The sequence below is a fragment of the Onthophagus taurus genome, chromosome 11 (assembly GCF_036711975.1).
Source record: "Onthophagus taurus isolate NC chromosome 11, IU_Otau_3.0, whole genome shotgun sequence".
Classification (NCBI taxonomy): domain Eukaryota; kingdom Metazoa; phylum Arthropoda; class Insecta; order Coleoptera; family Scarabaeidae; genus Onthophagus; species Onthophagus taurus.
The window spans coordinates 16359561-16386584 of NC_091976.1; the positions used below are offsets into that span (position 1 = coordinate 16359561).

At 34.6% G+C, this 27024-nt stretch overlaps 1 protein-coding gene and 1 long non-coding RNA gene across 5 annotated transcripts in view; one reads left to right on the forward strand and one right to left on the reverse strand.

Annotated features, from left to right (window-relative positions):
* Window positions 1–27024, forward strand: part of LOC111418593 (carbonic anhydrase-related protein 10-like) — a 381413-nt gene that overhangs the window by 250739 nt on the left and 103650 nt on the right. The window lies entirely within an intron of this gene.
* On the reverse strand, window positions 1056–9362 carry LOC139431705 (uncharacterized). The gene is made up of 6 exons (XR_011641769.1): window positions 9047–9362; window positions 8519–8990; window positions 7306–8467; window positions 2487–2913; window positions 1960–2430; window positions 1056–1908 (listed from the first exon to the last, which is right to left on the reverse strand). It is a non-coding gene; the product is annotated as an uncharacterized lncRNA (long non-coding RNA).

A 27024-nucleotide genomic window follows, 5' to 3' on the forward strand; every position in this document is an offset into this window, starting at 1 on the left:
ATTGTCCGAAGCGCAGAATGTGTCTCAGAGATGTGTTCCTGCTACCATCTGTGGTCAGACATTATTTTCCGAAGGCCACATCCCGCTGTCTTAACTGTAACAAGTTTCATCTTATAAACATTCTTGTTTACCTTGCAGTGTTTTGTTAGTAGACCGTTGTTGCAATGTGAAGGGCTCATTTACCAAGCAACGCACAAAGTCCTGTGTAAATTGTAGCTAAAGTATATTTTAACAGTTCACAGTTCATAGTAGTTATGGCCTCTCCCGGGAATGATGAATACCTAATCTTTAAGATTAAGAAATAAAAGACAATAACTTCTTTCTTGCTTTTTTTATATTAAATTTCCTCGGTACCGGTTTCGACTAAACAGTCATCCTCAGCCAAATCTACATATAGGTTAAAAATAATTACATATAAACTTAATTCTATAATTATTAAACTTACGGTCAAATAAAATCTATTTATGAAAAATTGGGCACATCATATTGAAATAAATCTTGCATAAAACATTTTGTAGTGAAAATACTGGAAGTCAAGTTCAAAGAAGAGGGATTCAAAATCCAAAATAGGGTTATGTTACGTTTTTTTTTTTTTTTTTGAGAGAAGTAAAACTAGAATAGACAAAATAAATGTAAAACTTGACAAAACAGCAAGAAATGATCACTTACGTGATAAAGTAAAAGGATAAAAACACTTTAATAAACGGATGTTAACAGATTAAAATGAAAAATTTAAAAAACACGGACACGACATGATATCAAAACGAAAAGACGATGACATATGGAGTTGGTGAAGAAATTACGGAATAAGGAACTTTACATATTAGATAAGGAACTTTACATAGAAAAAACCAATCATTTTATGAAGGAGAATCATTATATTAAAATGGATAAAAATCCCTTGGAAAATGTCATCAGAAAAACACGAGAAATTATTAATAAATGTAAAGGGACACTGGTCGATTATACACCACATCTCAGTTTGTTACGTTCCGAAATTTTTATGTTATGTGTGGGTGACTTGTTTATCTGTTATAGGTTGTGAGTTGCATACATTCGGAAATTTATTATTTTTATTTGTATTTACTTTGTTTACATTTTGTTTATTATTAACATTTGTTATTTTTTTTTATCTTTTTCAGCAACAGATTCTGAGTATCCCTGTTGTTAATCCCTTTCAATTCCTATCATACTACAAATTCTTCCTTTGCTTTTGAGAGGGTGTCGTAAGTACATGATCTTGCGCAGACGTAATTTTTTTTTGATATTTCCGAATTTTTGGGTATAAAAGACGGTTCCAGTTTCTTCTCGGTCTCTCTCTGTTCTTGCTATATTACCAGAATATACGTGTTTTCGAGTGTTTAAGAAAGTGATTGGTTCGCCATTTTTGGTTTTGGGGTGAAAAATTTTTCTAATCCATTTTTGTGGGATTCATCACTCGAAATAAAATTTTGGAAAAGTGTCTTTCTTTTACCAAATTGTACGGAGATTCCGGATTTCAACGTATTTCTTTAAAGTTTCTTCTGTCTTCTGGTTAAACCTCGAACATCAGAGGTAAGCATGTTCGTAAGGTCTTTATTAAATACTTTTGGCTTTTTCTTCCACCCTTTTATATTTTTTTTTTTTTTTTTCTCCTCTTTCATTTTTTTTAACAAACAATCTACTCACTACTTTTCAAAAAAAAAAAAAAAAGAGAAACTAACTACTTTAAAAAAAAAATCGTTCTAACTACTTAAACAGAAAAACTATGCTACTAACAGAAAAATTCTTAAATCTAATATTTCCACGTTTCATTTGTTTTATTTCTATATCCAGGTTTTATTGAGGGGAGCAACCTTTGGCATCTCTTTCGGAACATTTTTTTTTAATAATCTGGAACCAGTGTCCTTGGATAATTTTCTTTACGTCCTAAGGATTATAACTATCTTTTTTTGGAGAGAAACAAAGAATAAACCTTACCTTTCCTGAATCACCAGAATTTGTTGCTGAAGATATTTTTTTGTTTGGACCGGTGATCAAGACTTGGAGTAAAGGTCAGATAGAACAACATACTATTATTTTGGTTACTGAAGAATTTATCTATAACATATTTTTTTTTTTGTATTTGATTTTCCTTAAGAAAATCCTTGATTTTTTTCTGAAAGAAGATTTCATCTGAACTTCAATTTTTTTTATATATATCATTTGAATTGATTATTGTGAATTCTTGTTTGGCGAGTGATTTTTTTTTATTCTATTTTTGGCGTTAATTTTTTTTTATTTTTAATTCTCGATTTCACGTTGAGCTCAACCATACGGAGTCAGACGCGTGTTAATTTTTAATTTCCATCTTTCTTGATATATTTTTTTTTATTTTATTTGAGTAATTCCTTTTAGTTTTGAAAAACTCGCAAACATCAATATAATTTTCGTTTTCTTTGTTGATTTAACCTAGAAGTTCACTGATTTATAATTTTGTTATTGATTTTTTTCTTTATTTTACTTACCTATATATTTTTTTTTTTTTTTTTTCTTCGGAATTTTTTTTTTAATAAATATTGTGTGTAACTCAAAATCTATTTTGTTGAGCGTTTATGTTTTGTTGTGTTATATGTTTATATCACCATATTCCATCATACCACGTCACAGTTCGTGTTGTACGCGGGATTAACTGTGTGGCGCCATATAAATACCCCTCCCTTCTTCACTGAGCCGGTCGAGGACTCGCGTACATCAGGGTGGTAAAACTAGTTTTGTCCTTGTCGAAAAATTTGTTATCGTTCTTTATTTTGTTAAATTAAAAAAAAAAAAAAAAAATCGGTTTAGTAAAGTTTGGCGTCACAAATTTTGGCGCCCAACGTGGGGCCATTTAAAAAGAAAGTGTTGGAATTCGTGTGCTGTATCGGTTGTCGTCGTTATTATTCGATATTCTCCCTGATAAAAAAAAAAAAAATTTTTTTTGGCTAGTTTTGTTAGTAAACGCGAAATACGGTAGTTTAGAGTTAAAGAATGGAAGGGATCTTAGATGTAGGAAGACTTTCCGCAGACGCGTTACGTTATGAACTAAAGATTCGGGGCGTTACGGGACAGCTAGCTCACGACGAGATGAGGTGTACTTTACGAAAATTAATTCGTATGGAGAAAAACGCGAGTTTTAAGTTGCCGGCAAATCCATTTACGTACGCGGAAGACTCACAAGCAATTCAGACCGATCTTGCAGTAACCGAGGATAAAGTCAATAATTTTGCAGGTACAAGCGCTTGTTCGGAATTTAAGAAATTAAATAACCAGTTGATTCATTTGTTGGGACGCGCAAATCGGGCAAATGCGATTACCGCTGAAGATAAAGCGTCGAAGCCTGATTTAGTAACGAAAATTGTAACCTTGTCTTCACGGTTAGAAATTAAAGCAAGGGCAACATCGACTCCTAGTCGAACGGCATTGAATTTGAGCGCGATAAATTTGGGAAATAGTTCTTCCGATTCGAGTGAAGATTCGGGTGATGATTCAGTTTTGTTGGCCTCAAAGCCGGTACCAGTAAATAAATGGGGAGTTACATTTTCGGGCGATGATAAGAGTTCGCTTAACGCATTCTTGGAGAGAGTAAATGAGTTACGCGTGGCGCGAGGAATTTCGCGAACGGCGTTGTTCGTATCGGCGGTCGATTTATTCCAAGATAGGGCATTGATCTGGTATCGAGCAAATCGAGAAAAATTTACGTCATGGGATCAGTTAGTGGACGGTTTGCGAGGAGAATTTCAGCCCGTGGATTATGACGATCGCTTATATGAGGAGATACGTCATCGTACTCAGGGGCCAACCGAATCAATCGGAATTTTTGTATCAATAATAAAGAACTTATTTGCTCGGTTAAACACAAAAGTACCAGAAAACGTGCAACTTAATGTAATTTTGAAAAATTTATGTCCGGCCTTTCAGCGTCAATTAGCGTTGGTAGATGTTGTGTCGATCGACCAATTGCTTCAGTTGGGTCGAAGACTAGAGGCGACAAAATCAGCGGTCGATAATTATACACCTCCATCTCGATCGAGTAAAATGTTAGAACCAGACTTAGCCTACGTACATACGGAAAGCGTGACGGTAGCTACGGTTATGACAGACGCGAGATTACCCGTGAATTCGGTAAAATGTTGGAATTGTCGACGTGACGGACATCTGGCCAAAGATTGTAGAGCTCCGAGACGAGTTCATTGTTTTAAATGTGGGGAACCAGACGTTATTACCCGAAATTGTAGGAAGTGTTCGGGAAACGGGCGAGTGATGCGACGGTAAATCGGTGTCGTTATCAGCTCTTTCAAAAGCCGATTGAAGTAATGTTAGATTTTGTATTCGCGTGTGTAAGAGACGACGAGCGACCTTACTTGGTGGTTGACGTGTTGGGTGTTAGGGTGACCGGATTGTTAGATTCGGGCGCGAGTCAAACGGTTATGGGCGAATCGGGAATAGCTCTGATTAAGAAATTGGGTCTTCCAATTCATGTATCTAAGGTAAAATGCTCGGTTGCAAATGATTCGAAATGCGAAGTGGAGGGAGTAGTTAGCGTACCGTTCAATTTATCGGGTCAAACTAAAATTATTTCGGTTCTTCTTGTGCCAGATTTGAGACATACGCTCATTTTGGGTATCGATTTTTGGCGTAAAATGGGGGTGGTACCTGACCTCCGACGTGGAGAGTGGTCTTTTTCGTGTAACCCTCCTAATGTCATGATTAACGCATTGCAATCGCGCGCGGCTCTAAGTTCGGAAGATGAAGAACGTTTAGCATCGTTACTTAATAGTATAATTTCGCCGGATTCTAAAAGTGAATTGGGACACGTGAATTTAGTAGAACATCGGATCAAAGTGAATGCGGATACCTTACCAATCAAGCAACGGTATTACCCAATCTCACCAGCCATACAAAAGATTGTAAATAAAGAGTTAGACGCGATGATAGATATGGGAGTTGTCGAGAAATCCAATAGCCCTTGGGCATCCCCGATATTGTTAGTTGCTAAAAAGGATGGCACATATAGGTTTTGCGTTGACTATCGGCAATTGAACCGCGTAACACAGCCTGACGCGTACCCATTGCCACAGGTGTCTTGGATCTTGGATAGATTAAGAGATGCAAAGTATTTGTCATCGATCGATATTAAGACAGCCTATTGGCAGATTCCGATGGCCAATGATAGTAAGGCGTATACTGCATTTACGGTTCCGGGTCGCGGTTTGTACCATTTTAATCGAATGCCGTTTGGTTTGACCAACGCACCCGCGACTTGGCAGCGATTTATAGATGAGATTATTGGTGCTGATTTGGATCCGCATGTTTTTGTCTACCTTGACGACATTATCATTGTAACACCTACGGTCGAAAAGCATTTTGAGATTTTGGAAAAAGTTTGTACTCGGTTACGGTCGGCGGGACTTGCTTTGAATGCGGATAAATGCCAGTTTTTCCGAGAATCCCTTCGTTACTTGGGATATGTGGTTGACGGTAACGGCTTGCACGTGGATCCGGAAAAGGTTAAGGCAATTTTAGAAATCGCTATCCCTAAGAAAGTTTCCGAGGTGCGTCGAATTGTCGGAATGGCGTCGTGGTACCGTCGGTTCATTCCGAATTTCGCTACAGTAGTGTCACCACTTACGGCGCTGTTAAAGAAAAATAATAATGGTTTTGTTTGGACGAACGATTGTACTGAGGCTTGGGAACGTGTTAAAGAATGTTTGGTTACTGCACCAATATTAACGCGACCTGACTTCGAACGCGAGTTTGTCATACAGACGGACGCGTCAGATTTTGGTATCGGGGCGGTGCTAACGCAAGAAAGTGACGACGGGGAAAAGGTCATTTGTTATTTAAGTCGTTCGTTAACACAACAGGAACGTAAATTTAGCACTACCGAGAAGGAATGTTTGGCGGTCCTTTGGGCAATAGAAAAGTTACGTCCGTATGTTGAGGGTAGTCATTTTACCGTGATTACTGACCACTACTCATTGGTGTGGTTAAACAATCTAAAATCTCCTTCTGGTCGACTCGCACGTTGGGCTATTCGTTTACAACAGTATAGATACACGATTAAGCATCGTAAAGGGAAAGACCACGTGGTTCCTGATGGATTGTCACGGTCGGTGCCTGTTATTGTTGACGCGATCAATGATAATCGTGATGTTCAAGTTGTCGACGCGTGGTATGAAAATCTAAAAGCGAACGTTCGTTTAAAGTCACAAAAGTTTCCGTTATATCGTATTGAGGGGGGGAAGCTTTTTAAAAAGATTAGGATTTCGAAACCCTCATGTTTTGGTTTGTCGGATGGTGCGGATGATTGGCGCATTGTATTACCGAAACACGAACGTTTAGCCGTGTTGCGACAATTTCATGATGCAGCAGATAGCGGTGGACATTTGGGCGTGACAAAAACGGTATCGCGGATAACTAAACAATATTATTGGCCTAAGTTACGTTATGACGTTCAAAAATATATTCGCGGATGTAAGATCTGTCAACAGACTAAACCCGAACAAAGGGCTTCTCCGGGAATAATGAGGGGTAATATAGGTGCGAAAGTGCCTTGGGAAGAAATTAGTATTGATCTGATGGGACCCTTACCTAGAAGCTCGCGAGGTTTTGCGTATATCTTTGTTGTTTATGATTTATTTAGTAAGTTTCCTGCATGCTTCCCATTACGACAGGCTACTGCAGCTTCAGTAGTTCGATGTCTGGAAGAAGGGATTTTCTTAACGTATGGTGTCCCGCGAAAAATCATATCGGACAACGGCGTACAGTTTAGATCCAACGCGTATAGCAAGCTCTTAAAAACATATAAAGTAATGAGCAAATTCACACCATTTTATCATGCGCAGGCTAACCCGACGGAAAGAGTTAACCGTACCCTTAAGACAATGTTAATTGCATATGTAAATGACAATCATCGAAAGTGGGATTTATACTTGAATAAGATTGTTTGCGCGTTACGTACAGCCAAACACGAAGTTACAGGCTATACACCCTATTTTGTTAATTATGGGCGCGAGATGATTTTGACCGGAACTACTTATGAGAATCGCGTAGGAAATAAAACATTTGATGTTCGAAATCGGGGACAGGCGTTTCCTACCCTATTTAAAGAAATTCACGAACGTATAAAACGAGTATCGACGAAAGCGCTAGAACGATATAATTTGCGGCGTAAATCGTTAGAATTGGAAGTTGGTGCTGTCGTGTGGCGTCGAAATTTTACTTTGTCGGATGCATCGCGTGGTATAGCTGCTAAGATGTTAAATAAATTCGTCGGACCTTTTAGAATAAAAACGAAAATCTCACCTGAGGTCTATGAACTAGAGGATATGGATGGTAATTCCTTAGTGGGTCATTGGCATATTTCCCAATTAAAACTGTACAACACTGATTAACTCCTGTCCCTTCCTCTATGTTTATGTGTTTGTTCTTCATCCTTAATTTGTTGTATGTTCTTTCGCTCCTTCTTTTCTTTCTAGGTATTGTGTAAAGAAATTTTTTTTTGAAAAAAAAAAAAATTTCTTCGGTGGGAAAGAGGGGAATGTTACGTTCCGAAATTTTTATGTTATGTGTGGGTGACTTGTTTATCTGTTATAGGTTGTGAGTTGCATACATTCGGAAATTTATTATTTTTATTTGTATTTACTTTGTTTACATTTTGTTTATTATTAACATTTGTTATTTTTTTTTATCTTTTTCAGCAACAGATTCTGAGTATCCCTGTTGTTAATCCCTTTCAATTCCTATCATACTACAAATTCTTCCTTTGCTTTTGAGAGGGTGTCGTAAGTACATGATCTTGCGCAGACGTAATTTTTTTTTGATATTTCCGAATTTTTGGGTATAAAAGACGGTTCCAGTTTCTTCTCGGTCTCTCTCTGTTCTTGCTATATTACCAGAATATACGTGTTTTCGAGTGTTTAAGAAAGTGATTGGTTCGCCATTTTTGGTTTTGGGGTGAAAAATTTTTCTAATCCATTTTTGTGGGATTCATCACTCGAAATAAAATTTTGGAAAAGTGTCTTTCTTTTACCAAATTGTACGGAGATTCCGGATTTCAACGTATTTCTTTAAAGTTTCTTCTGTCTTCTGGTTAAACCTCGAACATCAGAGGTAAGCATGTTCGTAAGGTCTTTATTAAATACTTTTGGCTTTTTCTTCCACCCTTTTATATTTTTTTTTTTTTTTTTTCTCCTCTTTCATTTTTTTTAACAAACAATCTACTCACTACTTTTCAAAAAAAAAAAAAAAAGAGAAACTAACTACTTTAAAAAAAAAATCGTTCTAACTACTTAAACAGAAAAACTATGCTACTAACAGAAAAATTCTTAAATCTAATATTTCCACGTTTCATTTGTTTTATTTCTATATCCAGGTTTTATTGAGGGGAGCAACCTTTGGCATCTCTTTCGGAACATTTTTTTTTAATAATCTGGAACCAGTGTCCTTGGATAATTTTCTTTACGTCCTAAGGATTATAACTATCTTTTTTTGGAGAGAAACAAAGAATAAACCTTACCTTTCCTGAATCACCAGAATTTGTTGCTGAAGATATTTTTTTGTTTGGACCGGTGATCAAGACTTGGAGTAAAGGTCAGATAGAACAACATACTATTATTTTGGTTACTGAAGAATTTATCTATAACATATTTTTTTTTTTTGTATTTGATTTTCCTTAAGAAAATCCTTGATTTTTTTCTGAAAGAAGATTTCATCTGAACTTCAATTTTTTTTATATATATCATTTGAATTGATTATTGTGAATTCTTGTTTGGCGAGTGATTTTTTTTTATTCTATTTTTGGCGTTAATTTTTTTTTATTTTTAATTCTCGATTTCACGTTGAGCTCAACCATACGGAGTCAGACGCGTGTTAATTTTTAATTTCCATCTTTCTTGATATATTTTTTTTTATTTTATTTGAGTAATTCCTTTTAGTTTTGAAAAACTCGCAAACATCAATATAATTTTCGTTTTCTTTGTTGATTTAACCTAGAAGTTCACTGATTTATAATTTTGTTATTGATTTTTTTCTTTATTTTACTTACCTATATATTTTTTTTTTTTTTTTTTCTTCGGAATTTTTTTTTTAATAAATATTGTGTGTAACTCAAAATCTATTTTGTTGAGCGTTTATGTTTTGTTGTGTTATATGTTTATATCACCATATTCCATCATACCACGTCACAGTTCGTGTTGTACGCGGGATTAACTGTGTGGCGCCATATAAATACCCCTCCCTTCTTCACTGAGCCGGTCGAGGACTCGCGTACATCAGGGTGGTAAAACTAGTTTTGTCCTTGTCGAAAAATTTGTTATCGTTCTTTATTTTGTTAAATTAAAAAAAAAAAAAAAAAATCGGTTTAGTAAAGTTTGGCGTCACAAATTATTCCAGCAAAATTGTTTCTTCTCAATTCTTTAGTACTTTATTCATCCACATGAACCCTAGCATTCCCAAACTTTATGCCCTACCTAAGCTACATAAAAATAATATGCCCATCAGGCCCATCACATCGTTCAATAACTCCCCTACTTCTAAGATTGCCAATTTTATGCTTAATATTCTTAAAAGTTTAAACTTTGATTCAGTTTTTTCAATTTCCAACTCATTACAATTCATTAACGAAATTCAAAATTTCATTGACATTGTCAATTTATATTCCAACGTGCCTATAGACTTCACTCTTGATCTTGTTTCAGAGCTTTTTAACCTACATTTCGATAATTTAAATCACATAGAAGATTTTAATAAAATTTTGAAGCATATTGTTACACAAAATTATTGTACCTTTAATTATAATACTTACAAAATCACAGAAGGTCTTCCCATGGGAATGCCTCTTTCTGGTGTACTCTCAGATATTTTTCTTAATCATTTTGAAACTAAATACATTATCAATGAAGTTAATCCTTTTGATAAGTATATCGTTAAGTGGCTCAGGTACGTTGACGATATTTTTTGTATATGGGAGGGCGATATGGAGGATTTAAATAAATTTCATCAATACCTTAATAAATTGCATAAAAATCTTAAATTTACCCTAGAAATTGAAAAGGATAAATCTTTGAATTTCTTAGACCTTACAGTTAACAATTTAGATAATAAATTTGAATTTGACATCTATAGAAAAACAACTTCTATTGATACCATAGCTTTGTTCGTTGGGATTGCACTACTTGCACTCACTTGCACTATGCAGTTTAGTGCAGATGTTGTGTGTTCGTTGGGGATAGTGCAATTTAGTGCAGTTGCATTCATACTGTTCGTTGGGCCAGGTGCAGTGCAATTTAGTGCAGCCGGTGCAAGTTAGTGCAGATTTTGTTGCACCTGCTTTCGATTAAGTTCAATAAGTGCAGTATAACTAAAATGGCGGAATATTTGAAAACGTGTTTTGTAATAATTAATATTAATATTAAATATTAAGAAATAAAACCTTATAATAATTAATATTTGTTGTATTAGAGAACACAGTATATTCAATCCCAGTAGAGGCAGTAGAAAACTACCCCTACTTTTTTGGAATAATTTAAAAACTACCCTGTCGATTTTGGCGGCATTAAATACACTTATAGTACATTTAAAAATATTATGTTTTTTCTCATTTAGGGGTGGCTGGGGTTAACTACCCTCACCACCCCAAATTTAAGTGCAAGTACTGCTTATCAATTTTAGTGCAATTTAGCATGTGATTTCTGTATACGTTAAGTAGTACTTTTGAAAGAACTAATAAGGGTTAGTAGTTTGGTATAGAAAATATATTTCGCTAATAATTGAAAAAAATAAAAAATAATAATAATAATTGATGAATACTAAAAAAACGCTACTAAAAAAACATTCTGCGATAATTTCATTTTCCACGAGTATTTCGCTGACAATCTCCTGTTCGTCCATTTCAAATATTATACACTTTTTTTATAAAAATCTGTTCGTTGGGACCACGGTTTATACACTTTTCTGACCTGCACTAAGTTGACATGACATTGCACTGACTTACACTTCATTGCACTATGACGTCATACGAGTGCCATGTCGTGCAGAGTAGTGCAGCCCCAACGAACAAAGCTCATTATTCCGTTTGACTCCAATCATCCTCTATCACAAAAATTGGCAAGTTTTAGATTTTATGTTAATAGAGCTTTTAAATACCTTTATCTGATTATAACCGAACAAAAGAATTTAACCATATTTTTGAGTTAGCTAAATACAATAAATTCCCAATTCATATCATTAGAAATTTAATAAGAAAAATTAATATAACATTAGATCCACTTTATTCGAAAACACCCAACTCCAAAATATTTAAATCCATACCTTACACTCCTATAACTTTTTCTGCTAAAAAAATCTTTGCTTCTTATAATATTGCCCTTTCTTTTTCCAATAATAGTTCAATTAATAAATTATTATCTAATTACCATTTTAATAATTACAACATTGAGAATGAGAGTGGAATTTATTTGATCAGTTGCTCTAATTGTAACGCTATATATATAGGTCAAACGGGACGAAAGTTGGGTAACAGAATAAGTGAGCACATCCAACCACATCCAATGTTTATAAACATTCAATCAGTACAGGGCATAAAATTGATTATAAAAATATTAAATTATTACATAGGGTTGATAAAGGTTTCAAAATGGACCTTCTGGAGGCATATGAAATAACTAAATTTTCGAAAAATGATAAATATACGTTGTTAAATGATCAACTAGATTTAAAGTTTACACCCCTTTTTAACGTTCTCCAAAATTCATAATTTATTTCGATTTTCTACATTTTTATACATTCAACTCTACACACATTTTTATATATTCCCGCTTTATGATTTGCATGTCAATTTTAGTATTTCGCGCATACTCCGTCCTCCGTCTTCCGTAATTTCTTCACCAACTCCATATGTCATCGTCTTTTCGTTTTGATATCATGTCGCGTCCGTGTTTTTTAAATTTTTCATTTTAATCTGTTAACATCCGTTTATTAAAGTGTTTTTATCCTTTTACTTTATCACGTAAGTGGTCATTTCTTGCTGTTTTGTCAAGTTTTACATTTATTTTTTCTATTCTAGTTTTACTTCTCTCAAAAAAAAAAAAAAAAAACGTAACATAACCCTATTTTGGATTTTGAATCCCTCTTCTTTGAACTTGACTTCCAGTATTTTCACTACAAAATGTTTTATGCAAGATTTATTTCAATATGATGTGCCCAATTTTTCATAAATAGATTTTATTTGACCGTAAGTTTAATAATTACAGAATTAAGTTTATATGTAATTATTTTTAACCTATATGTAGATTCGGCTGAGGATGACTGTTTAGTCGAAACCGGTACCGAGGAAATTTAATATAAAAAAAGCAAGAAAGAAGTTATTGTCTTTTATTTCTTAATTATATAAAAATCTTGCAACATGGATTCTATCACATTTAATCTTTAAGAGTTAGTATTGAATGTGAGTTCGAAAATCCACTGGTAAGCTTTATACTTTTGACATTTTTAGGGATTTTGTTAGCCATTGGTTCAGAAGCTTAGAAATAGTTGGCCCAGCTTCTGATTTTCTGTTAGGACTGCCAGTTTTTTACGTAACTATTGGAGAGATATAACCTCATCTGAACAGCAGGGATTATGTAAATCATTTATAGTAGGAATCACTACTATAAATGAGTAATACTAGGCAATCTGTTTTCATTGCATTGTCTAGTCTCGCATGTAAGAAAATTCTGATTTCCAAATAAATTCCTTTTATCTGATAGATGCCGGTTGCTAAAGTAAGTCATAATAATACTCCTTGGTTAAGTTTGTAGGAAAACCTTCACGTCTAAAATCCTTCATTAAGAGCAATAGTGATTTAATCTAAATAAAAATATTTGTATGCTAGATAGCGTCTATCGCTTCATCGTAGTAACTGAAAGATACTTACAATAGTAAGTAGTTCGTTTTCTGGATCTTTTAGATCCAGAATATCATTTAGATATAGATACCAAGCAACCCACAAAGTCCTGTGTTAGTTGTAGCTGAAGGTTATTTTAACAGTTCCTTGATAAGATGACAATCCGTAACTATATCCCATCAACAAAGAAGTTTTTGTGGATTATATGGTTAATGAATTCGATATGTATAAATAAAGAAGGGGTGAATATTAACTCGAGTGTATATAGCAGCATTAGCGGCTCGTCTGGTGAAACTGTCAGTCAACACGTACAACCCAGCAATCAAAGTGCCCCTTTATTCTAATGCAGACTTGATTGCGCTTCGTAACCACTTCAAATGCCATATGGAAATTCATTACTAGCTCAGAGGTTTTCATTATTCTACTTAATGCTAAAATAGATTAATTTACAGTCGGTAATAATGGCAACCTTGCTTAATGACATTGACAATTACATCGACAGCGATATTAATACTATTGCCAGCAAAACATACAACCGCTATACATATAGCATTGAATCCAAGTACTTATCCTCTGTATACTGTTTAAGTGGAGTGTTGGCGAGCATTGCCAATCTAGATCTGCTTATGTTACATAATCGTGAAAAAGAATCACTTCCATTTTCTTGTAGTTGAAATAACGATATTTTTACTATAACAACTCTTAATTGAATTAAGTGCTACTTGCATCGTAACTATACATGAACATACTTGCTTCTTAGAGAAATTGTCAGGTCATTTCCGTTCTTAGCGATTCACAAAACTAGTCAAGGTGAACTTCTAATAACTTCCCCTTGAAGGTGGACTTAGCTCCTATTTTATTGGTTCGTTATCTTAGAGATGCAACAAAAGACTAAAAGATATTGGGCTTTAACTAAACTGCTTGTCCGATGAGGATGGCTATATCAAATAAATCAATGATCTATTTGTACATATGGGTCTCTGATGTAACAATCGCATATCCTTTCCAGCAATTTCAATGCACCAGAAAAGATACTAATCGGTCTAAAATACTTCGGGAAGAAATTATCTTGCTTATCCGGTTTTGATATAAAGGTCCATTGTAATAGGGTTGGTGCGATCTGACCCGATCCAGAATGACTCCCGTTAAATTTAATCAAGTGCGCATCCATCTTTAATAAGCCACATATTTCTGTAAGACTTCACTGGTGAAGGTAATATCTTTTTGTAGGTTTAATTTTATAGAGAATATTTTAGATGGCTCCATCTACCAGTCGCATCATTTTATCAGAAGGAAATTAGTCAGTACCTTCAAATTCCTTTCCTTTGCTAGAGCAGCTGAAAATAAAATCATCTAGCAATAAGCTACCGAAAACCTTCGATTTTAATAAACCCACGGTTTTTAAATCAGTGCGATTACATTATTCGTTATATCCAGATGGAGACAAAGGGGAGCAGTTATACGCTGCAATTATGAGCAGCTTCCATCACAGCTGAGCTGCAATTCAGTTTTAATTCATTCAGCTTTAGATGTGTCTACCATCGTAACAATAATAATAATGTTTATTCACGTAAGCAATACAGTATTACAGTGAAATGTCAATAGCAATGAAATACAACAACTGTAAAAAAAAAGAGATATGCATATATGTATAATAAATACAGTAATAAAACAAATTAACTTTGTTACTCCACAAGTTGATCCTGCATATAATCAGACCATACATAATAGGCTTTCTTGATCAGATTCAACTTCACACATTTTTTGAAGTGTCCTCATTCACTCAGTTTTGATTTCCTCTGACAACTTGTTGAAAAATTTTACTCCCTAGATATCAGCATATCTTTTAGTCGCTTCTATCCTATGTAATGGTAATCTCAGTTCTTCTTTGCCTTTTGTGTCGTATGTGTGAAAGTTTGCATTCGCATTAAATTTACTTATATTGTCATAAACATATGTACGTCAAGGTAGCCAAAATGTATGCACTTGGTACGGTAAGTATACATTCTTTTTTAAATACATCTTTACAACTGTCGGTAGTTTTAAGATTACATAAAGCTCTCACCGCCTTCTTCTGCAAACCAAAAATTCTTCTTAAGCCAGGCGAATGACCCTAAACAACTATACCATATGTTGCAACAACATGAAAATTTGCAAAATAGGCTATTTTGGCCACTTCATGCGATGCAATTTTGCTGACATGTCTAGTTGTAATTGTAATGTAGCGATTTCATTTGTGTACGGTCCTTCTGGTCTCTCCCAGGGATGATTGGCCACAAAAAAATCTTTAAGAGTTAGTGTTGAGAGTAAGTTCGAAAAGCCACTGGTAAGTTTTATACTTTTCACATTTTTACGGATTTTGTTAGCCATTCTTTCCGTAGCTTAGAAATAGTCATCTACTCTTCCTGATTTTCCATTAGGACTGCCAGTTTTTTACGTAACTTTTGCACAGATAACCTCATCTGAACAGCAGGGGATTATGTGAATCATTTATAGTAGTGATTCCTGTAATACTAGGCAATCTGTTTTTATTGCATTGTCTTGCATCTACACAACTTAATTAAATGTTTCGTCACTCCAATATTGTAGAAAAATAGTACCAAAGATGTAGACAACATACAATTTTTGTTTTCTGAGTATAAAAAATTAACTTAATTAACCGTTACTCGAACTTTATAAAGCGATAATTGATATGTAACCGAAATCATTGAATAATACAAAACTATGTTATCTAATATAATAGGAGACAGCCGCGAATACAAATAAATCAATTACGAGCCGGGGTACTGGTTGAAAATAAATCACTGAAAACCGATACATCAATACTGTTCACGTTTGAAATAGATGTACATAGTATTTCGAAGTCGTAAAATAACGACAATAACTCATCGGGCGACACGGCGCTCACTCGCGCCCCGTTTCGACTGCATTCCGTCGATAATTTATTATATTTTAATAACCGCAACATAGGTTTCGATACAAATGGTCCCGAATAGTGATCGTATATCACGTGGGCGAGAACTTTTCGTCCTCCCCTTTACTACTATTTAGTCCTGCGGATCGACGCAAAAATGTTCCCCCGTTGTGATTAATTGCAAACAGTTGTTCATTACCGCCGCACGGATTATCGTAATAAATAGGTAATGAATATGTGTATAGTTTATGTATTCGTGGTGGATGCTGGGGGGTTTATCAATTTTAAATGAGGGTAATTAAAGTTCAAAAAAAAGTCGTAATGGGAAATTAAAAGGAAATGAAGACATAATTTTTTTTTGATTCTTTTTCCTTATTGAATTAGATAAAATGTGTATAAAGTTACGTTGTGTGTGTTTGTGTCTCGGTGGGATGAAAAATGTTATCGAATTCCGGGCAGAGAGTTGTTTATTGGACCGGCTAAAGAGCGTCACTATCTCTCCACCCTGGCCGCAATACTATGATTTACTGTTCAGATGGCGAGCTCCCTCTCAGTTTTCAGTTACTAACTGCCCGGACAACCTCCCCGGTAATTTATTGGCACCACCGAACCGGCCCAAATACCGCTAAATAAACCAAACGAACGACCGAAATTTGCTGCCACGTTGACTCCACATATATTCAAAACCAAAATGTTGTCAACAAGAATTTTTATGGGTATATTCATAACGACAATCAAAATTATAATCAAATACATGGTGTAAGACATAAAACCTCTCATGCTATTTTATTACGTTTTTTCAAAAATGTAAAGGGATTGTTAAAAGTAGTAGAGAGAAGAAATATTATCAACAACTGAGCCAAACTACTCGGTGTCATTGAAAATGATGAATTTGAAGAGAAATTTGTTTAAGATGCTGTCTTGAGGTATGTGCCTAATTTTGATATTTAGGCTCTGTCTATTATTAAGCTAGCTTGATTGTGTCTATCTTATATCTGATTTATATCTATTTTATATCTGATCTTTCATACTTTTTGAGATATTTCGAGATAAAGACAATTAAACTAGCCAAGAATGTACCACTTTTTCGTTACAAATACTAAAACTAGACACCATATTTCTCAAATGAGCCAAACATTTATTTGTATAGAAATAAAATATCTGTATAAACAATGTTTTTATAGTTTTCCGATAACTTTACAAACCATCAAGTAATGTCGAGACAAGACGTTTTGGTGATTACTTAAATGTAGTTTTAAATTTAAACTTATCAGTCACATTCGACCAAATGAGTAGCACAATGTATACTATAACAATGCCTGCTTTCCATCAGGAATTTTAATGGAATGTTATATAAGAGTACCACATGGGAGACGTATGTACGGAGGTAGGAACTTGAGGAGATGTCTTATAGACACAATATATAGTGATTGCACCTAAAACATACACGGTTCGGATAGTTAGGATTCACCGAAAGTCTGAATGTCACTGATTGTGGGAGTGCGCCTTCGATACCATCAATGTTTGGGCACTGCTTTACAACAGGTATGTTCATCTGAGGTCCTTAGTGAGGAAATGTAATGAATTCCAACAACAACCAACATCGACAGATTATAAACCACCTCTAATAAAAAGTAAAAATTATTTCAAATGGTTGAGGGATCATCACCTGAAACAGAAAAATATTGCCAGAACGTTAATTTTAGTACTTATTGCAACGAATACTCAAAATATAAGAGCAAAATACATATATTTCCTAATAATTGCACTATCGGCGAATACTTCCGAGATTTGCTGATCGTTTCTAAACACGAATTTATATTGCTAATAATTCTGACTAATATGAAATATAAATGGTTATATGCAACGACGCAGAAACATGACACATGTTTGTATGTTGAAGTTTGCGTTGGTGGAGTAGAAACAGCTGCAGAAACCACCGTGCCGAGTTACTGCATGAAAACATTGACGGAGCAAATACCAAGTTTAGAATGTAATATCACAAGCTCGAAATAACACTGCCGAGAGAGTATGATTCTTTCCATGCTGATAAGTAGCTTCATTTTTCTACTGTCCGAAAAGAAAAAAGATACTTTTGCTATTGAATAGTTCTCATATTTGGGGGTTGAGTTATGCAGAAATGGCACCGAAGATATAGAAATAAACAAAAGGCCCATCTACTCCGATTATAAGACTTACACCGACAAACAAAAATAAGAATATATAAAATAGTGATTAGACTAATCGTGATATAAGGTAGCTAAATATGGGACCAAGTAATAAACTTGATATCTTCGAAGGAAATAGAATCCTGGGACCACTTCGAGACTAGAACGTATGGAGGATGAGGTACAACAGCGGGATATATTAACATTTCAAAAATAATGATAATAATAAGTTTATTGCCACATAGTTAATACAAGAGAAAAATAATATATATGTATACATAAATGAATTAACAGTGTATGTTGACAAAAGCTCAGTTTATCGCCAAAGGTGATGTCTACCAAAAGACCCAACCAGCAAAGTATGTAACAAAAAAATCAATATAGCATTATATAAATCATTCAACATTTAAGCAAAAACAAGACAAAAGAGCAAAGAGGAAAAGAAACAAAAAAGAAACACAACGAATACAGTTGATAGAGAGGAGGAAAGAAAGAAAAGAGAAGAGAAGCAGGCGACATCAAGAGTTAGATTCAGATAATTGTAGTGATAATAGATAATCCCTTAAGCAGACCTTAAATATTAGAAAACTACGAGTATTGCGTATTTCCATGAGTAAACTATTCGAAAACTTTATAGCCTGCACCGTAAAAGATCCATGATATATCTCGGTGCGATAAATGGGAAATATGAGTAACGTATCAGACTGTGCTCTAGTAGGTAGACCACGAGACGACATCAATTGAAAGTTCGTATACAAGTATACTGGGGTCCGAGAAGGAAGTATCTTATATAGTCCAGGTTGGGATACACCGCATCAGCATAATCTATGTGGAGCAGTATTAATGAGTAACAAAGATTACGACGGACAGCAAGGGGAAGAAAACAACCAAGTTTACACAAAGAATGAAAACAAAAATAGACCTTCCTACAGACAGATTGAATTTGACACCGCCAAGACAGCGCTGAGTCCATTGTCACCCCCAAGATTTTGACCGTATTGGTGAAATGTATAACATTGTCACCAAGTATCAGTTGCGTATCATTGAAAGAGTAAAATTTTGAAAGTAAAGGTTTTGAATCGAATGCTATAGCTTGCGTCTTGGCAATATTCAAACTCAGGCCAAAACATTTAGACCAGTGAAGTATCATGGACAGATCGTCATTAAGCCGCGCCATGGATACCGGGAGCTCATTCACAGTTGTTGATGTATAGATTTGAAGATCATCCGCATATAAATGATAGTTGCATGAAATAAATTTGGTAACACTATTTATAAAAATTGAAAAGAGTAATGGCCCCAATACACTTCCCTAAGGCACACCACTATGACTTTGAAACACAGAAGTGGATAAAGATATTAAAAAAGATATTAAAGATATTACCTCCTCTGGATTCATCAGAATACAAAGGCTGAATTGGGCGGGACAAAGTGTAAGAATGGAAGAAGGAAGACTTCCGAAAAGGGCACTCAATGCAGGAATGCAAGTAAGCAGACCTGTGGGAAAGCCACTGAAATGCTGGGAAGATCTAGTAAGCGAAAAAGGCACAAAATCTTCTCGTTTAGGTTGGAGGAGAATAGTGACATCCCCGACATAGACTGCAGAGCTATGCAAAAACAAGAGTTAAGAAGAAGGAGAAAGGTAATCAAGTCAAATATTTTGAGATTTTATATTACCTTGAAAGGTGGAAGGGATACATTTGACTATCTCTGTCAATATTATACTGAGTTGGACTGGATGCATATGACTTAGCATGTGATGTGTCGGATATTTATACTATTAATACATGATGCTACTAAATCTCTTATCACTTCCGCTATATACCTTCTCGCTGGAATATCGGACCATATGGAACATCTAGAATTCAAGGAGGTACCCCGGGAAGAGTTGCTTAATTGCGTTGCCAGAACAACTCCAGACGTGGTTAGTCTCTGTATAGTATATGGTAAATTATTGGAGTTAGATGAACACTTCTACTCCGATCCTAGCTTATGCGTATGTTTCTACGTATATATTAAAACATAGAACGAATCATCAAGCTATGGCGAATGCGTCATATTGGGGTTCTTGAACACTATATAACCTTAATTATCAAAACTCTCAATATGAATTAAGAATACCATAGCTGTAGAATGTTACAAGCCCATAAATGTTTTGTTCTAATATTTTGATGAACTCAATATGAATAACAAAGGATGGAATTATACAGAATTGTCTATATGCTAGTTAGCAAGTTTGTTGTCTGAATATCGACTATTCCTTAATTTACTGAACCGTACATAATGTGGACTCCCAAAGGTGATGAGTGGCTACGCTGTTCAATGCTTATTACAACAATTTCACCATAAAGTTTGATTTGTATATTTCTATTTACTAAGGACATATTTTTCATGGTAAGATGAATGTTACGTATATTGACGTTGTATAATTAACTTTAACACGCCATGTTTAATAAGTTAATGTAATTCATTCAGATGAGTCAGAAGATTTGAGAATGAAAGACTTCAATTTTTGAAACAGTGTAAGATGCGGCGATGTGAGTAAAAACGGGATTTCAAAGTTTTTCAACATAGTTTATGTTGTTCCTATGTTGAAAATATTAAGGAAGATTCATGATCACATAAACACTTTTCCCACCAGACAACCTCATTACAGCCTAGGGGACCACATAAATTAATTATCTGCAGATTTAGCCAAAGATAAAACACCATTCGTGACACTAAAAGGTGACAAAAAACTTCACCAAAGACAATTTATAACATTTTTTGATAATATAAGAGTCAGAACCCAACTGAAGACACTGAGGTAATATTTTGACTACTAGTAAACCATTCTATTTCCACAGGATAATGCTTTGCAATATCATCAGACAAGTTGACAACGTTTTATTGTAACGTATGCACTAAAACAATGCCTAAAGAAAGACCATCAGTTTTTTGAACCGCTATATCAACAACATAATGAGTTCTGAAATAAAATATAATAATATGATCACTAATTACCAATGTTCCCGCGAAGCGTGTGATGGGTGCACGGTAGACTAAATGAAATGTGAATTAACACAAAAAAATTTATTAAAGCAAACCCTTCAGTTATAATAACTAAAGCTGATAAGGGGGCTACTACAGTTCTTATGCATAGAGATTCTTATCTAAGAGGTGCCACAGAAATGTTGGGAGACACTATAATATACAAAACAAAATTAACAATTTTATTAAACATCTGCATGAACAGAACTTCATCAATGATGGTGAACTTAAGAGGTTAACAAAACAGAATTCTATTCTGGCTAAGGCTTACTTCTCACCTAAGATCCATAAGGACGGGATACCATTAAGACCTATCATTTCGTCTATCGGCACGGCGTCGTGCAGTTTGTCGAGATACATAGCGGATTTACTAAGTTCAGCCTTCAGCAAGAGGACCAACTATATTATCAGTAATACTTTTGAATTTGTTCGAGACTTTAAGTGTTATAAACTTCCGCAGGATCACATTTTGATTTCACTTGATGTCGTGAACCTTTTTACGGTTATTCCGTTGGATTTAGTCAATAAGATAGTCAGGGATAAATGGGAGTTGATTGCGCAACATTGTAGTTTGAATGAGAACACATTTTTGTTGGGATTTTGTAATTGATGAAGTTTTAAAATCAAATCACACAACTTTTAGAATTGATTTCATTAACAAATATGTTGATGACTTAATTTTGGGTGTACACAGGGATGATATTGACATAATTTTGGAATCATTTAATAACTTTCATCCGAGCATTCAATTTACCATAGAGGTCGAGAGAGACAATAGTATCCCTTTTCTTGATACTAAGTTAATACGTAATGAAGATAATGTCATTCTGTTTAATTGATATGTTAAACCTACTTATTCGGGAAGGTATTTGCATTTTCAGTCAAATCACAATTTTGGATTTTGGACATAAAGTTTCAACTATTATGGCGATGACGCATAGAGTGACACAAATATGTGATCATATATTTCTTAAAGAAAACCTAACTTTTTTGAGAGACACATTTATTAACAACGGTTATCAGTCCAATTTACTTAACAAACTTCTGTTTTCATCAAATATACATAATCAAGGACGTCGCCAGCCAGTGGGCCAGGGGGGGGGGGCAGGACAAAAAAATTGAAAAAAAAAACACCAAATTGTTTAAAACATAATTTTCGTGGCTTCTTCGCGAATTGTTCAACCAGATTATTAATAAAACCATCAAAGTTCTCAAAAATATGCTCGCTATACACACTCATCATGGCAAAACGACATTCTGCCATAGTACTTCTAAGCCAGGTTTTATTGTCCTCAAGCTGTTAAAAGATCGTTCAACAGTATATGTCGTGCAGGGTAAAGTGACCAAAATTATAAAGGCTTTTCTCGTTTCAGGGAAAAAAATGTCGGCATCTTTTATGACATCCACAACACTTAATTCTTTTAAGTCAGGTTTATCTTGCCATAGTTTTTTCCATAGTTCGATTTTGTTGTTGATATTTGATAAATTGTAAAATTGGGAAAAGACTTCACCAGCTTCTACGAGGTCTTCAAGGGACATGTCTAACATTTGAGCTGGGTGTAATTTAGATAAGGAAACTGACGGGGTGTTTTCTTCAGAAAAGCGAACTTCAAAAGAATTAATAATCGAGTCTAAGTATGGTATTATTAAAGACCTCCGCCAGAATTCTGAGGGGCTTGCTGCTGGGTGGTTGTTCTGATGTTGTTGTCTCTCAACAATACGCGGCACGGACTTCATGTCTTCTCCCAGTCCAAGTTTTTCTGCAACGATAGTAATCCCTAATAATTCCATTTGTGACGTTTTCTGGACCGTTACGGTGGCTTTCTATAAATTCCAAAAGGCGGCTTATGTGCTGGGATGCCTTAACTGCATTCAAAGCTACGGATTGGAGCACGTTTACCACAGGTTCCATCATAGCCGAGTATTTGGCTGTCAAAATAAAGCTGAGAATAAACGAAGCTCTAGAAGCTGCTGCATGGAGCTGATAAGTATTTTTTCTAGTCGCATTATTTATTCTTATTTTCCTCCCGTGACGAGGTTTCAAAGGCCTCCATTATAATAGTAAAATTCTCATTAAAAACACTAATATTTTTGTGTTTCTTCTTGAAAAAATTGCAATAATATTTTTGATGGTACTTTCCTTTGATGAAGAAACAAAGCTTTTTTTATATTTTCTGTGTAGGATTGCTTGCACACCACCTTCTAAACCGACACATTTGTCCGGATCAAGATCTTCTTCTGCCAAAAACTCATCTATTGCTTTTGCAATACATTTCGCATCCAAAGCATCAAGCTTGACGAATCCGAGGAATACTTCTTGAACTTCCTTGGTTTCCTGATCAAAATATGACATCCCAATCGATAGTTGTTCAGTAGACGAGATGTATATTTATTGTGTTTTAATTTCTTTTTTCGAATCTGCCCTTCTCTGGCGACGCCTTTGTACATAATCACCTTAAGAACAGCAGGATGAATGAACAAAATATACAAGTAAAATATAAAAAAGTCCCTTTTGTCACTAATTTAAGTGACCAAATAAAACGGGTACTGAATTCTCTTGATGATATACAGATTGTTGGTGTCTCAAAAACAGTGCAATATGGTACGTCGTTTCCAAGAATCTGGACATTGTTTTATACCTTGCAACGGTACTTTAACGCCTAATTGCAAAATTGTATTTCTATAAGGTTTTAAAATACGATACTCATTTCAAGTATAAGTATACCGAAAAAAATAAGTAATAACTATTTATTAAGATTACAATAAGTTTCATTTATTTAACCTTTCTGTAATAATCTATTTTTAAAGTACATAACATATCCCTTTTACAAAGTCCAAAATTATTTACCATCCGCCCCTTTTCCATTCACTCAGTATTTGAATACCGTTTTCATTACCCATAGAATTTCCACAAAATGGAGTACACGGTTCGCAATGTCGACGCCGAAACGGCCGCGAGACTTATTCACCTCACTTCATACATCGTTCACATACATACGAGCCAACCGTCCATATGGTAATCTTCTGCGTGTGCAATACATATGGAGTGTGCGGGTCCCATTCCGGAATTTGTAACGCGTAAACTTTGATTTACAACCTTTTACACATCCCGCGTCCGTCCGTTTGTCAAAGGGATGAATCGTTTATTGATTAACACGGTCGTCCTACACCGTTGTACGGCTAGTATTCTAGGGAGCTCGTACTACATAGATCGCTTATTTTGATAATAACGGCCAAGCTACATAAAGCAGGGGGGCAATAACTTGTATTTGCATGCAGAACCGAGAACGAGTCGATGGCATTATGGTGGCTCTGGGTTATAATGGAGAGAATTCCGTTTGGCGAACGCCCCGAAACGATATTAACTGGTGCAATTTAAAAAGGGCACCATCGTATACGCGGAAAAGTATTTTCCCCTCGTTTTTGAGCGCATTATTGCGTTTCTCCGGCCCGCATTATGTTGTTGAGTTAATATTAGTTCAAACCGGAGGGAAAGAGCTTGTAAAACCTATCCACTTCTTCCTCTTAAAAAGTATGGTCTACCCGCACCTATTACTTTATTTAGTTTTGAATTTATTCAACTTAAACTTACAAAAAAATGTTTTGTTTTAAAACGTTATATATTGACCGTTGAAACCTAAAAAAACTTAATAAATGAAACTTTTTTTTTTTAATTTTCAAACGCTTTGTGTACAATAGGAGCAATAAACGTTGAACAATAACAAAAAATTGTCCATGGAAGAGTGAATATTAACCGTATTTATTAGATAGCTTCCGTTTGGAATGGTGTTTTGAAAGTACCGGTCCAAAGGATTTATGTTCTATACGCCCAGGCCAAATTCGCTATTGTCCGAAAACGGAAAATTCAAATAATGGCGAGTTTAGGATGTATTTCCGAATTGCCGCCGCGAAAGGCGCAGCGGGCATACTTTCTCAGCCAATTTCAACCCCCTTAGTTCAATATATTTCGAACTAAGAGACAAGGGTCCCATTTCCGGACGTTCCTTGGGCAGACATATGTGCCAGCGTGTGTGCGAAGTAGAGATATTGGACTACAGTACATGACAACTTAACTGAAAATGGAACCGTTCTGTATTTTCCATTATTTCTTTAACTCTCTCTTACGATTGTTTAAACATTAAACATCCAGAAGCTTGTAATTCTATTTTAATTTTTTAAATATGGATGAATATTAAATAATATGAAAAGATTTATTGTAATACACAAATTATTAAATGCATATTATATAGGCTAATAGATGCCATATTCAGCTCGGTAAGTTTGTGTCACATATGTTAACATCGTCAAATGTATAATAGCAATCGCATATAATTATTTTGGATAGATTCAACCCATGTGAGATCTGCCAATACAAGGAGCAAACTCCACATTAGCATAATCAAAATGACACTAAAGTATTGTGTTATAGCTGTTTTACACACATCGATTTATTGGTCAATTAATTGCTCAATAAATTGCTTCAATTTTTGTATTTTACACGTACCGATTATTTCTACGACGATTTGATATATTTTTTTTTTTACGTTGGTCACTATGCATGGTGACATTTGACGTAGATGTGCGTAGATGACATTTTATTTACTAGACGAGAAGTAAAGAAATACATATATATATGGACAGTCTCATGAAGGTATCCTGCTTTGTAATTATTGGACCAACACGGCACAATAAAAAATTAAAAGTAGATTCATCCATTCTCAGAAACTTTCTGAATTGTTCTGGATCAGTTAATTTAAAGCTTTTTTTAATTAACGACAAATTTCCTTGGGTTTTTTTCAGCCAGGGTCTTACCCACCATCTCCGGTTTATATTTTTTTTAGTACAAATTGTTATAATTAAACTTATCATTACTTTTTTTATGGCATTCACTCTTTTTTTCTTGGTAGTTAAAGATTTAATTCTCACCATTTTTATCTTTTTTATCAAAACAAAATCTGTTATCAAACTGTCAAACTATAAACCAGGTAATCAAACATAATAATTGGGAATATCAAAAGTTACTAAAAAAAAACCCTAAAAAATTGACGAAAAATAGAACTTGTTCTATCGACCATCAATTTCTGTATTACACATAACAATAAATTGAAGGTCGAAAATTGGTCAATAAATTGATGTGTGTAAAACCGTCATTAAATAATGTTTTTAATACTATAAATGTGAATTAATTTGTAAGCTTAAACTTTCAGATCTCGAAATTCTTTGTTAAGTTGAGGATAAACACAGCTCTTTCAAAAGACAATATATGACTATGTGTGTTTCATCATCAGAAAAAAATACATTGTTGCTATAAATGTGTTGATTTCAATACAGTTATAACAGATACACTACATAACAGATTTTCCGATAATCTGTTAACGTCAAAACATTCACCAATATCAAGGACTCCAAGGACAATATCGAACGTGAAATTGCCAACGTTTCGGCTGATATGTGTGAAAAAGTGGTGAAAAATTGGGTACAAAGAATCGTTGGCTACAAACGTGGTCATATAAAGTATAAAGTGGTCATATGAGTATCGAATTCCAAAGTTAATGGGGAAACAACAGAGTAAAATTTGCACAAAATATAATTTTGTTTCTTATATAATTGGAAAGTATCTACTTTTTAGAATATTTTCCTAAAATAATAGTAGTATGTTAAAATTCGTACAAATAACGGCATCATAGCGTTTGTTTGTGTGCTCTTAAGTGATATCGGTTATACTCAGAGCCTTATAATTTAGTTTTTTGTTATTAACTTACTACACTACTACAACATTGTTTAGAAGAATTTATTCAAAACCGCAAAGAGAGCTTTAATGCTCTGATTTGGAAGTTTGCGTCGAAGATATCATCAAGTCGGGCTATTATTGTGCAAATCGCAACTTATTTGGCGGTTTGCGTTTTTAATAGCGAAATGTCATTTTTACTACACGTAGCAAATGCAATGCAAGTTAAGGTTGGACCTCAAATGTTTACATTTTGCACAACGAAGAGTGAGCAGCGAATGAATTAAGCTGATGTGCGTTC